Source organism: Oryctolagus cuniculus, chromosome 1, assembly GCF_051225735.1.
Source record: "Oryctolagus cuniculus isolate XC-2025 breed Fujian yellow rabbit chromosome 1, ASM5122573v1, whole genome shotgun sequence".
Lineage (NCBI taxonomy): Eukaryota > Metazoa > Chordata > Mammalia > Lagomorpha > Leporidae > Oryctolagus > Oryctolagus cuniculus.
In genome coordinates, this window is record NC_142867.1 from 219,653,074 (window position 1) to 219,667,030 (window position 13,957).

General features: G+C 39.8%; 1 pseudogene; it reads right to left on the bottom strand.

Moving 5' to 3' along the window:
• Positions 1–212: 212 nt before the first annotated feature.
• Positions 213–392, bottom strand: LOC127484915 (U2 spliceosomal RNA; annotated as a pseudogene).
• Positions 393–13,957: the final 13,565 nt, after the last annotated feature.

Genomic DNA, 13,957 nt, shown 5'->3' on the forward strand with positions numbered 1-13,957 from the left:
ATTATTCATTTCAAAAACATTTATTTATTTGAAAGACAGAGTTACAGATAGAGAGATCTTCCATCCACTGACTCACTCCTCAGATAACTACAACTGCCAGTGCTTGGCCATGCTAAAGCCAAGAGCCAGGAGCTTCTTCCGGGTCTCCCATGTGGGCGTCAAATGCCCAAGGACTTGGGCCATCTTCCACTGCTTTCCCCAAACCATTAGCAAGGAGCTAATGAAGTAGCTGGGACTCAAACTGTCATCCAGCATCCAGCATCCAGCATCGAACTGGATGCCAGTTGTTGCAGGTGATGGCTTCACAGTTAAATTTATAGCTCTCAAAGAAAAACATACAATAACATATTTGGTTTCTACACTTGATCTTAGCCAAAAGGCCGAGAAGCAATACATATTTGGTTTCACGAGAATTTTCAGGTCTCATAATCTGAGACACAAAACATGAAATATTTGAAAAAAGACTTGAGATAATAGATTTGTTTTTTCATTTATGAATGTGAAAATTACCAATGATCTGAATTTCATATGCCCCACCTATAAATGGCCTAATGCCTTTTTGATAGTGAATATTAAGTGATACCATATTTAATAAAATAAAATGGTTTTGCAAACCATTCTTCTACAAATTATTAGATTGCAATTACTACTATAGTTAGATGTTAGGAATTTTTAAGGTGTATTTCATCATGTTATCTCACCAAATGCCACCAAAATAAAAGTTATGGTGTATGTAATATGTCTATTTCACAATGATTATAAAAAGTAACTTGTTCAAGTTTACCAGACAATGTAAAGCAAGAAATGGGTTCAACATAAATGTGCTAGAGTCAGAACCATAAACTGCTTTGCCCTTTTTAATAGAAATAAGAAAAGCAGACATAGTCTCCATACTTGACAACAGGTTCTTACAAGGAAACTCATTAACAATGTATTGATTACTTAAAGGATCCTATTTAGGCTCAAAATGTTTTATGTCAAGGAGTCTTTCGAGGATTCACATACCTGGCAGACATCCCTATATGATTTTTCTACCAGAAGAACTGAATTAAAACTTATCTGTCTTCCCAAACTCACTGGTTTTTGTTGTTGTTGTTGTTTGTTTGTTTTGTTTTGTTTGTTTTGTTTTGTTAGGGAGAGAGTTTATTGGGGGAAACCCAACAGGCTGGAGGGAAGGTGTGAAGAAGGAAAAGAGAGAGAAGGAGAGCGTAAGACAGAGACAGAGTTCAGGAGACGGAGAGGAAGAGAGCAAGAGAGATGATAGAGAGAGCCACGTGTTCTTTTAAACATGAGAGCAGGTCCTTTTAAAACTTTGCCAGGGGATGGGCAGGGAAGTAGGAGCAGCAAATCCCATTAGGATGGTGGTGGAACTTGACATTGGTGGTTGGGCCATGTGGCCACCTGGCTTCCAGCAATGGTGGCAGCGGATAGAGCCTAGGATGGTGTCAGGGAGTAGAATGCACCATAGATAAGACTGCGCCATTTTCCTAACATTCCCTCCTTCTGTTTTTTATAAAGCAGGAGCTGAATGGGATTATATTAGTTTCAAAAGTCCAGGAGGGATAGAGGGACAATGATCTGTCTTTAGAGCTACTTCCTGCTGACATGGGGTGACGAAGTACTCTTCGCTGGCATGGGGTGATGTCTCAAGCCACCGTATCCTGGGTGGGGAGCCGAGTATATCACTGTAACAGCATTTGGTTGACACCAGGTTGCTGAAGGCCTTGGTTCATTCCATTATCAACTCCTGTAAACAATTAAACAGACACTGTAGTATAAAAGTCAGGGTGAGAATGGCAACCAATGATCCTAAGAGTGGCATTAACCAGGTAATGAGAGGATTTCACAGAGGAGAGGAAATGGGAGGGGGTGTCTCGGTACCCTTGTGAGGACAGTTTGATGGACATGGTTTAAAGCTGATCTCAGCCAAGACTGGGAGAAAAACCACTCAACTTTTGTGGGTAGAGGGGTTTTTCTATGGAGAAATTCTGAAATCATACAACATTAAGTGGGGAGAAGACTATCAATACACACAGATTGGGAGTAGAGCCATTGATGTTACAGTAGAGGCTATGATTATAAAAGAATGAAGCCCCAGGTGGGCTAGATAGGGTCTAGAACAAAAGACAGAGTAATTATTGGTGGTATTCTACAATTTTATGACTTAAGACATTTTCAGTGCTTGAATTGAATATGGAAGAGGAAACTGAGTTACCCAAATGTGGACTACAGTACACCACACCTTTGAGTGACTTTGTAGTTAGGGCAAATCTCATTTCAGGTGACCTCTTGATCTAGAAAAGTCCTTACCTTTCAGACCGCATTTTAGTCTTCCCTCTCCTTGAAGAAAGTCATCTCAAAACCTAACGTAGGGTCCTCTAACACGTGATCTCTTAGCTCTTAGTGATTTTCCTCCAATGCCTGTGAAGGGATTAATCAATTGCTTGCTGTATCAAAGCCTACAGTCTGGTCTCCAACAGGGAGATGGCATCCATGCTATTCACTATTTTATGACCAATACTTAGCATAGTTCCCAAAACACAGTATGCTAAAAAATTCCTGAATGAATAAATAAATGAAAAGGATTGATTTTGGTGACAATTTTGTCAAAAACATTGGTAGTTCCAAATCATCACATACCTACTAATTCCATGCTCAAAGCTTAGCACACTGCTTCTAGTCCTCATAGCAATGCTTAGAGAGAGCTATTCATGTTTGCATTTTATAGAAAAACATACTGAGAATCAGTAAGGTAGAGTCTTGCCCGGATCATCATCAGCTTCTGTACCATAAAGGGAGACATGCACACCATGAAATGAATCATCAAAATTTACATCAAGAATGAAGATGAGCCACTGAAAGCATCTCATCACAGGAAAAGATTTTCTGATAATTTATTTTTATTTATTTATTTATTTATTTATTTGACAGGTAGAGTTATAGACAGTGAGAGAGACAGAGAGAAAGGTCTTCCTTCTGTTGGTTCACTCCCAAAATGGCTGCTACAGCCGGTGCTGCGCTGGTCTGAAGCCAGGAGCCAGCAGCTCCTGCCTTCCCAGGCCACAGCAGAGAGCTGGATTGGAAGAGGAGCAACTGGGACTAGAACCCGGCGCCCATATGGGATGCCAGTGCTGCAGGTGGAGGATTAACCAAGTGAGCCACGGTGCCGGCCCCTGATTGTCGCTCCCCGTCTTCGTGGAGGAACGACACAGGACCCTGCGCTGTTCTTTTGTCTGCTCTGCCCTCCCCGGGTTTGCTGCTGGTTCTTCCCAGGTTGGCTACCGACCCTTCCACCTCCGTGGAAGGGCGGTTCCCCCTAGCCACTTTCCCCACTTCCGCGGGGGGAGCGGCACACCGCCGGCCGGCTCTCTCGGGGGCTGCTCAGGTGTTCCTTCAGATAGATGTTCCCCTTAGCTGTTTCTGGTGCATGTTGTCTTTCTCCTCCTTTATAGTCCTCTTCCACCAATCCCAACTCTGCTGCCCACACGCCGAGTACGCTGCTCTCCTCCAATCAGGAGCAGCTCCTGCAGCTTGTCAAGTTGGTGAGAGGCAGCTGGGTAGAAGCTGTTGCCTCCTCTCCCAGCGCCATATTGTGGGAGAGCAGATGCATAGAATAAGTCTTAATTCCAGTAACTTAGTCTAGTCCGAGTTGCTCCCCACACCTGATAACTTCTTATCAAAATCCTGGAGACCAGGCATGCACAGAATACCTGATTACCATATTACCAAATTTGGCATTTGAGCTTTTTTCCTTCTCTCCTCTCTTTCCATTTCCAGTCTGTCCCTTGCCTCTCCTATTGTAGCCTCTTCTGCTTTAATTTCTCTTTCTCTCTATCTACCTCTTTCTCTCTTCCTGCTCTACCAAGTGTTTGGATTATGGAAATCTTCTTCATTGCCTAGACAAGCAGGTGAACTATAGACTTCCTAGACCTTCTCATGCCCAGAGGCAGTAGGGGAAATCAGATCTCTTTTTATAACTTGAAAAATTCTGTGTTTGTTTTGTTTCAGATTTAATAAAATCCCAATGTATTTGGCCAAATACCTTCTCCCTTTAGTTTTTAATTCTCAGTTGCAATTTAGGAAAACTTAATCCTTGTGTAAGATTATAAAAATATTTTTCCTGTAGAATATTTGATATCTTCTTTTTGAAAATTATTTCCTCTAAAACATCAGGAGTTTAGAGATGATATAATTCGTTTTTTTTTTTTTTGAAATTCTGAGAATTCTTAACATGGATATATTTGAGCTTTGTAGGTTAATATGCAGCCAATATATGTTATCTGGGTTTAAGCATGTTTTATTTCTCTATAATCTCTGTCATTTTCCCACAATTTTCTAACCTTAGGTTTTGTTTGTTTCTTTGTTTTGTTTTTTTTCTGAAACAATATAACAATAAAACAGTGAAAATTGATTACACGTGACATTATTTTAGATATATGGTTTGTAAAAGTATTCTTTAGAAAGACTTTTCATGTTCTTTTGTATTTCATAAAATTTCTGAAATAGAATTTTTAAAAGTTGTGGCTCAAAGTACTTTCTCTTCAAACCTTGAAATTGGATCTTTTTTCTTCTATTCATATTCTTTTTTTGAGGGGTAAGCAGACAGCCACATGCACTTCCTACCCAGGCCCTATTTCAGAGGACAAGGATAGCTTACTTTTTCAAAATGAATTTTTAAATTTCAGAATAGTTTTATGTTTATCTAAAATTTTCATAGCTAATACAGATAGCTCCTGTATCCCTTCCTCAGTTTCTCCTATTATTAACATTGCTGTCACTGTGATACATTTACTATAAAGAAGGCACTAATAAGAGTATATCACAATTAGTTATTTGGATTCCACTACTTTCCATGATGTCACTTTGCCAATCCAGAATCCCGTCTTGGACACCATATTACACTTACCTGGGAAATATTTTCAATGACTCTGGATTGTGATAATTTCTCAAGACTGATTGTTTGGATGACCTTGACAGTTTAGAGGAAACTAAGTCAACTATTTTTTATTTTCCTCAGCTGGGTTTTGTCTGATTTTTTTTTATGGTGAAGCTGGAGTTTGAAGAATTGATGTGTCATTTTCTTCGCATCATATTGAGATTCCATGCTAGCCACTTGATTGATCCCTGAGGATGTTAACCATGACAACCCAACCAATCATGTATCCAGTGAGTTCATTTCCAATGAATTAATTTTAGTCAACTCATCTTCAGTATGTATAGAAGAAACAGTTCAGAAATTTGCTCTCAAATTAAGAAGCATTTTACCTCGTCACTGGCTTTCTGTGTAACTTTACCTCTCTCTATATTGTGTATGTCATTAAATATTTAGGTAACATACTAATAAGAAGAAACCTTTCTTTCACTGCTCATACTGCATGTTTTCATCCACTATATTTTTATTACTCAGGGCTGCAACAGAAAGAAAGATGGATTAAAAAGGGGGGAATAAAATGGAGACAGAGGTGAGCTTAGAGTATATGGAAACTGCAAGTGTATGTTCAGCCTGCTAGATCTATTATGACCACAGATCACATCTAGAACCAAGGTGGGAGAGGAAGAAGTCCTAATGGTACACTTGAAACACAAATTCTAGATAGCAATATCTTCCTGAACAGGATTGTGAACATCATCCAAAGAGCACATCCAGCCCATGGAAAACCTGTAAACAGGAGTTGATGGAGCACTTCCTATGACTTCATGCTCTGCTCTTCCTCTAATCTTCTGGATGAACCTAACCACAACCATATGTCAGGGATCCCACAAAGATCAGACACTTGGGGAACAGAGAATGGTGGAAAATGGTACAAAGTGTACCTAGGGACACATCAAAGGTATACAGCAATCTGTATTTTACATGCTGTGAGTTACAACTGTTTCAACTCAGCTCAGCATACACCACGCCCAACACTATTTAATACAACTGTCACCTGTGTATTTGCAGAGCCAGAGGGCCCAATGAATTCTCATACAGATGGTGCCAATGTGGCATCATTGTAATTATTGAAATGTGTTAACTGTGTCTCCTGTTCTTTCATGTCAGACAATAGGTCTGATTTCTCCTCTGTGTCATTACTTGAAATAAGTGCAGCTTGATCCAATGTACTCTTTGGACCTCCCTTCTCCAGAAAATTACCCAAGTTCCTTCCAAGTTGAGTGTGAGATTGGATGTGGCTACTCTAAGGATTTGTCTAAATTTAAGTTCTGTTTCTGTAATCCATGGAAATGCAAATCATTTACCTGGCAAGATTTATAATCATGAGGTACATTGATGTTGCATTGAAAATTAACATAAAGTGATTAAAAGAGAGGAGATCCCGAGGGAATGCTTCAAAAAATCAGGTATTTATCCACCTCTATCAGGGCCATATATGATGAAACATCAATCAAAACTGTGTATGGGGTAATTTGAGACATTGTGGCAAGTGACATTGCAGGCAGGCATTTTTCTCTTGCGTAAAACTAATCCATTCTTAAGTATAATTTTAAGGATAATAATAAATGTTGCAAATGTTGCTTTAATTTGACAAAACTCTAATACCCTTATGTCATTTACAGAATAGGGATACAGATATTATTATGCCCATATCAATGATGAGAAAAAAAGGGTCAGATTATTCAGCACTGGCACAAAGTCACACTGTCCTAGCACAGGGTCAGACACACATTCTATACTCAGCAAATAGATTTAAAGGAATGAAGCTTAATTAGCTTAAGTGCTGAGCTCATCTTCCAGAAAGGGCTACCTGACCAGTCTGCCTCCTGGTACAATTTCTTGGGCGTGGAGAGAAGTCAGTTCATGATACTTTCTCATATTCCAACCAAAGAGACTCATTTAGACACCTGAATGAAAGTAATTTTTGTATTCTCTAATGACTATAACTCACTTTCTATTACTTAATAAATGTGACGAATATGAGTTCTGGTGAATCCAGATAACATTTGCAAATGGACCAGTGTGACTTGACAGATGGATTTGGAGCCTGAAGCAAGGAGCAGAGTTGTTGAAAGCTGAAGGTGTTGGCAGAAACTCACCTCTGAGCCATTCCTCTTTTCTTGGATGGTGATAATATGGGCTTTTTAACTGATTAGAAAAAATCTAAAAGCCAATGCTTAATTTTTTTTTTTATTTTGTGTATAGAAATCAGCTAACTCTTAGGTTTCAGCAAGCTTTTCTTTCTCCCTTTGCAGCTAGTTCTAGCTTCTCTCTTCACCTTGAAGACTACTTAACACACTGAAAATAAAGTCATGGGGCCTTAAACATTAGGAAATGTTTAACCTGAAGAAGGCTCACTCTACCTCTCTGGGAACTGAAGTCCCAACATTCCTATTTGTACAACATGTGCATGCTTTACTTTGTTGAGTTTACAAGGTATTTTTAGTTATAAGAAAAGAAGGATTGTCCAATGTGAATTGATGCTATAACTAGTACTCAAACAGTATTTTACACTCTATGTTCTGTGCGGGTGCAAATTGATGAAATCATTACTTAATATATACTAAATCGATCTTCTATATATAAAGATAATTGAAAATGAATCTTGATGTGAATGGAATGGGAGAGGGAGTGGAAGATGGGAGGGGTGCAGGTGGGAGGGAAGTTATGGGGGAGAAAAAGCCATTGTAATCCATAAACTGTACTTTGGAAAATCATATTTACTAAATAAAAGTCTAAAAAAAGGATCTTAAAATACTTTGCAATGGACAGTGTAAGAGTATAGAAACTGAATTTGGAGATAAGGAATCCTAAGGATTTTTTTTTTTATTTTTAATGTATTGGTTGTCTCTTTAATGTATGAATTTTTTCTATTTTTATTTTTTACTTCTTTTTTTCATTTTCAATTTTCTTTATATACAGAAGATCAGTTTAGTATACATTAAGTAAAGATTTCAACAGTTTGCACCCACATAGAAACACAAAGTGAAAAATACTGTTTGAGTACACATTATAGCATTAAATCACAATGTACAGCACATTAAGGACAGAGATCCTACATGAGGAGTAAGTGCACAGTGACTCCTGTTGTTGACTTTACAAATTGACACTCCTGTTTATGGCGTCAGTAATCTCCCTATGCTCCAGTCATGAGTTTCCAAGGCTATGGAAGCCCTCTGAGTTCTCCGACTCTTATCTTATTTAGACAAGGTCATAGTCAAAGTGGAATTTCTCTCCTCCCTTCAGAGAAAGGTACCTCCTCCTTTGAAGACCTGTTCTTTCCACTGGGATCTCACTCACAGAGATCTTTCATTTAGGTGTTTGTTTGTTTGTTTGTTTGCCAGGGTGTCTTGGCTTTCCATGCCTGAAATACTCTCATGGGCTTTTCCAGGGGATTCCAATTCAATCCCATCAAGGTGGCATGTACCAATGTCATCTCACTAGTCCAAGTGATCAATTTCTGTTCACAATTGATCATAATGAAAGGACTAAGAGTCAAAGGGATCACATAAACAAGACTAGTGTCTGCAAATACTAACTGATAGAATAAAAAATAGGAGAACGATCCAACGTGGGAAGCGAGATGCACAGCAGACTCATAGAATGGCGGATGTCCTAAACAGCACTCTGGCCTCAGAATCAACCCTAAAGGCATTCTGATCCAGCTGAAAAGCCTATTTTTTACTTCTTGACTTGCCTGTTTATGTGAAAGGGAGTGGGGTTGGGGTAGGGAGAAAAAGAAAAAGAAGGAAGTCCTCCATCTACTGGTTCACTCCCTAAAGGGTGGTATCTACTAGATCTGAACCAAACCAAAGCCAAGAGTCAGGAACTCAATCCAGGTCTCCCACATGAATGCCATGAATGTCAAGGACCGAAGTACTTGAACATTCTGCTGCTGCCTTCTGGGCACATCAGCAAGAATCTGTATCAGAAACAGAGGCAGAACTTGGTACTAGGCACTGCCAAAGAAAGGCTTAACCCCCTGCACCACAATGCCCAACTCTAGGCTTTTTGGAGGTTTTGGGTACTTTTGTTTGTTTTGCTTTTTTCTTTGGTGGAGGTGGCGAGTAACCTCCTTGTATCCTTTAGGAGATGGTAATCTGTCAGGGTTCATCCTTTATCACAGTGGTTCTCAATTTTAGCTGCATATTAGATTCTCCCGGGGAGCTTTTTAAAAACACTAAGGCCCCTGTCAATGAAATGCCTCTATAGGGAACTAAGTCCTGAAAAATATAGCACCAGTATGCGGCTAGTGTAGAAAACTGCTACTTGCCCAATCAGATTTGAAGGTTCTGTTTCTCAGGGACAGAAATATTTTCAATGTTTGTTCTGAACCTCTTCTTGATGGAGAATTTGAATCTCAGAGAGATTCATAAATTTGCTTAGAATCACATGACTTAGTGCAGAATTTAGGTCTTCTGAAATCTAGGCCAGAATATTCCTTATAGTGTTACAACATTATCCTAAGTTGTTCATGATCTACCTAGAGAAGCTAGCAAAGCTTGAGATACCACGGCATCTCCCAAAAACTAGAGGTAGGTAGCAAGGATGTTAGCTTCTACAGTGGCCTGTTCTCCAACATACCAAAACTTGCATTTGGCTTACATCAAGAGCCACGCACTCAGATATCCACTGAAGTCAGGCAGGCTACTGACCTGCATAGAAAGAGAGTCAGGATGGAGCAACATCCACCCAAATCTATCAAATCCATATATTCTTAACAGATTTCAGTGTAAGCAGTGACATGAACTTAATTTCCTTAGAGGCTGCTTGTTCATAATCCTTGGCTTCAGTCCTAACTGATGTGCTTCAAAACATAGCCCTAGATTCAGGAGGGGCTTTGGTCTGATTCTGGATCTTCTCCTTTCTGTATTGAAGGAAACCAGAGGCTGAATAAGTTGAGTCCAGATACAAGTTGTCAGGATAACAAATGAGAAAATTGGAACAAATTTCTTTTCCTACCTCCCATGGTCTTGGGTGCTTTAAGATCATGAAACCATAAATTGGACAGAGACTCAAATATCATGATACCACAGCTGGAAGCCAATAGGCTGGTTACATTCTCCTTAGTAAGCCTTTGGCTTTTCCACTCTAGAAATTAGACAATAAAACTAGTTAATTTGTGATTCTATTAAGGAGAATTTTTAAAAGTAATGCTTGTTAAAGGTCTACCTCAGTGTCAAGTGCAGAGTGAGGACTCTGAGCTGATATCTTTGCATTATTATTTTTGCTTTATTGTGCCACATGGCTTTCCATCCCAAAAAATGCATGATCAGTGTTCCTGATTTTTTAAGGACCCAATCATTTCAATCTGGCTCTCTCCGCCCCTGGACACCTAGCCTCTTTGTCACCAGAATGCAAATACAAGTGAATACAGTGTATTAAGCGTTTCATGAGCCATCAGTCCTGATTGGTAGGTGGTGTTTGAAACAAGGGCATCAAAGCTAACTGGACTGTATATCTGAAGTCTGGTGTAGGGTCCCATGCTGTGACAACTCCTTTTTTGCAATGTATATTCATGGGGGAAATGTGAATGTGCTTGTAAGAAGAAAATAAGGGAAATTAGAAGCTTGAAAATCCTCAGACCTGTAGCCCAAGTCAGAAGATTTGGCTTGGTAAACAGGGTTGTCTTCCTTCTGTGCCTGCCTCCAGTGTCTATCTCCAGCCTCGTTCTGACTGTCCTCTTCTAGCAGACTTGAGGAAAGGCATGTGAATATGAAGTGATTGGGGTGGACATGTGTTTTGAGCTCCAGGCAGCCCCAATCTATGTTATCACAGTTCACTCTAGGTGTTTCTAGCAGGACAGGGCTTCCAAGGGTTGAGCTGTGGCCTGGAAAGAAGGCTTCTGCATTCTTTTCACTGAGTCAAGCCTCAGGAGAAGAGAAGGGCGCAACCCTGTCTTGACATGGCTGCTCTGTTGCAGAGCCTCTTCCCTGCCCTTGGTGCGGTCCTTGCTGATAACCACAAGGTGGCATCGCAGATTAAAGTGAAATACCGCAAACCTGCTTTCCTGTTCTCAGGTGAGGCTCTGGTGTTTACATTCCGAGTGAAGAGGCCATCTGCCTCAATCTGGTCATTTTACAGATGGTGACACTAAGGCTAGAGTCAAGGAATAACATGCCTGAGGGGATGGTGGGGTAAAACAGACTTCTCCCAGGCTCTAGTCAGGAATAGACTCAAAACACCCATTACCAGATACCCAGGTAATGGAACGTCTCTCAGTTTAAAATGCACGAAATACACCAATGTATTTTTTAAAGAATATTTCCCTCATTGAAATGAGAATTAGAACGCAAACAACATGAAGGCAGGAATGGTGGTGATTGCTTTGCTTGCCATGTAGAAGATCTGGGAGTTTTGTTTGTTTGTTTGATTTTTTAAATAATTGGTTTATAGTGCCTAATATCTGCACATTTCTTCCCTTTTAATTTTTTCAGCTCCAAATCTGAATGCTCCAATGAGTGAAAAAGTTACTTTCAATTAATAAATGGTTTTTGATACACTGATAGATGTGGGATCTGGGCTGGGCACATTCTAGGTATCTGACCCCATGTTTGATGTTGAGGAAGTGAGTGACAAAGTGACAGTGAGGTTCTGATCCTGCTTTCACAGGTCCTATGTTAACTCACATATAGATTTGGGGAACTACAGAGATAGAGCATAGATTCTTGGAGTGCCTTTCTCTTTACTCTCATCTCATTCTCTGCCTCCCCCACAAAAAGAAAAGTTCGGCTTTGTTCCCAACACGTGGGGACATAATGTAGTCTCTGAAGTCCAATGGCAGAGTCCAGTCGCCTTGATGAGCCTTATGAAATATCTCTGATGTTTCACTGCATGGAGATTTGCCACACTCCACTGCCCTGGGAAAATCACCTTTGTTTGGACCTCAGCTTCCCTTTGTCCAAACTTCCCTCAAAGCTGAACAGTCTATCATTCTAGATCATCTAATACTTTTCCTCGTAAGTATGTCTCCTACGGTTTGTGTTCCGGTTCCTTTGTACCAAATACTGGCTGTCCAGCAGCAGTCCCTAATGACTGAATCTGCAGTTTTACACTTTGGAAAGCTCTGAGTTTGGGACTTCAAGGAAAAGAAATGTCATTGTGCTGCTTTAGAAAAATTCTTTCTTTGGAGGAAAGCTCAGTGGCTCTCAGCAAGGGAAAAAAAATCAGGTAGCCAAATGTAGCTTTGTTCTGGTTTTGTATTTCGTGCTTGGATCCACACAATGGTGACCTGTTAGGTCCCTCAGTTTCTTAGAGTGATGTTCAAAACTAGATAGATATTATGATCCAAAATTAGAAACTCTCACAAGATATTAGATTAAGTCATAAATTTACAGGTGTGGGCAATGTGGAATTTAGTTCAGTGTCCACAAAATCCTTCCTTTCCGTATGCATACTCTCAATTTGGTCTCTCAACTTGTGAGGGGTTTTTCTGGCTATTCTCTTGCTGCCCAATGATCCCCACCCCAGCTCTGAGACTTCATTCTCCAAGCTTAGAACCCTTTCTAGTCTTCACTGGTTTCTCACATAGCATGGCTTCCAAGCCATTCTCCACCTGCTCCAGTTTTCCAACATCCTTTCTGAAGAGTATGGGAAGAACTAGATAGTCTCTTGTATAAATCCTCAATGCAGTTCCTTCCTACACATGTCTATTGTCAACAAGGAAACACAGAAGTCATGACCTATGTCCTTGAAGTGCTCATTCTACAAAAGGTATCAGATAAAAGGTTTAAAGTAGTTTTCCATAGATGGAACAGAAATTAGCATGAGTATCAGACAGAGGGCTCTTAGATCATTTCTATTGCCAGGATTCTGGGAGTTCCTATTCTATTTCTAATATTGTTAACATGATATCCACATTTATTGCTATGAATGTTGACCATATGCATTCCCAGTGGAGGGTGAGGCCGCTAGTTTTATCCTTCCTTTAGTTTCTCTCCTTTCCTCAGTTAAGTCAAGGGTTACTTTGTTGCATTAATCCTTTTCTTCTGTGTGAGTTGATACAGTTTATGACTCAAGGAGAAAATAGAATTTGCCTCCAACCCGGAAGGGGCCAAAGTGCTGAATTTCTCTTGCAGCAAATACTTGTTTCTTCTCTGTTACTGATTGTTCGGATGAAATCATCAGGCTCTGAAATGCTCTGTCTGGAATCTAGATGTTAATGCAGCATAATGAGCCCAGTCTTTGTGATTTTGGTCACTGAGCCCTGCTGTTGGCTCTTCAGGAAGTCACTGGAAAGAGGAAAAATTCCCAATTACTTTGGGAATCCCTAAACTTTTCTTGTAATGAGAATAGAATCCATATCTTTGCCACATATTTATAGAATGTGCTGCTCATTATGGAACAGTTATAACCACCATTTCACTTCTACCTCATCCTAGCCATCTGAGACAAGTGGGACTATCCAATTTTATATAACCAAGGAGACTGAGAATCTGACATTGAAAGAAGTAGGTTCTGGGTCATGCAGGAAAGACCAGGCAAAGAAGCAGTGAGGGAATCTGAGCTCAGTTTTTTGTTTTTTGTTTGTTTGTTTGTTTGTTTTTTTACTTCAGAACTCTTGATGATTCTTCACACCTCACAGCTACCTCCAAGGCATTTGTAGACATTTATCTTTATGAATAGTGTGATCATTTGTGCAGCTCTAGTCCTCATTTATGCCTCAAACCAATCATATGGGACTGGTATGAATTTTACAACCAAGACACCTAATGAAGACCTTTCGTTGGTTTTGTGCCCCTCATGTTTAGGAAAATAGGGAAATCACATAAAGTTGACAGACTGAATTGTGTGTGAGAGAGAGTATGTGTGCAAATATGTATATGTGTGTTTAATCAACACAACTCCTCCCCCCACTTAAAGTTCTAGAAGACACAGTGAAGCAACATTAGGATCATCCCAATCCCCTCTGTTTCTCTTCATTCCATAACAGTGAAAATTTCCATTCACAAAGATATACCCAAAACCCTGTATGATTTAAAAACATTTAAACAAAATTCACGTTATTTTCAATATAATCTCTTT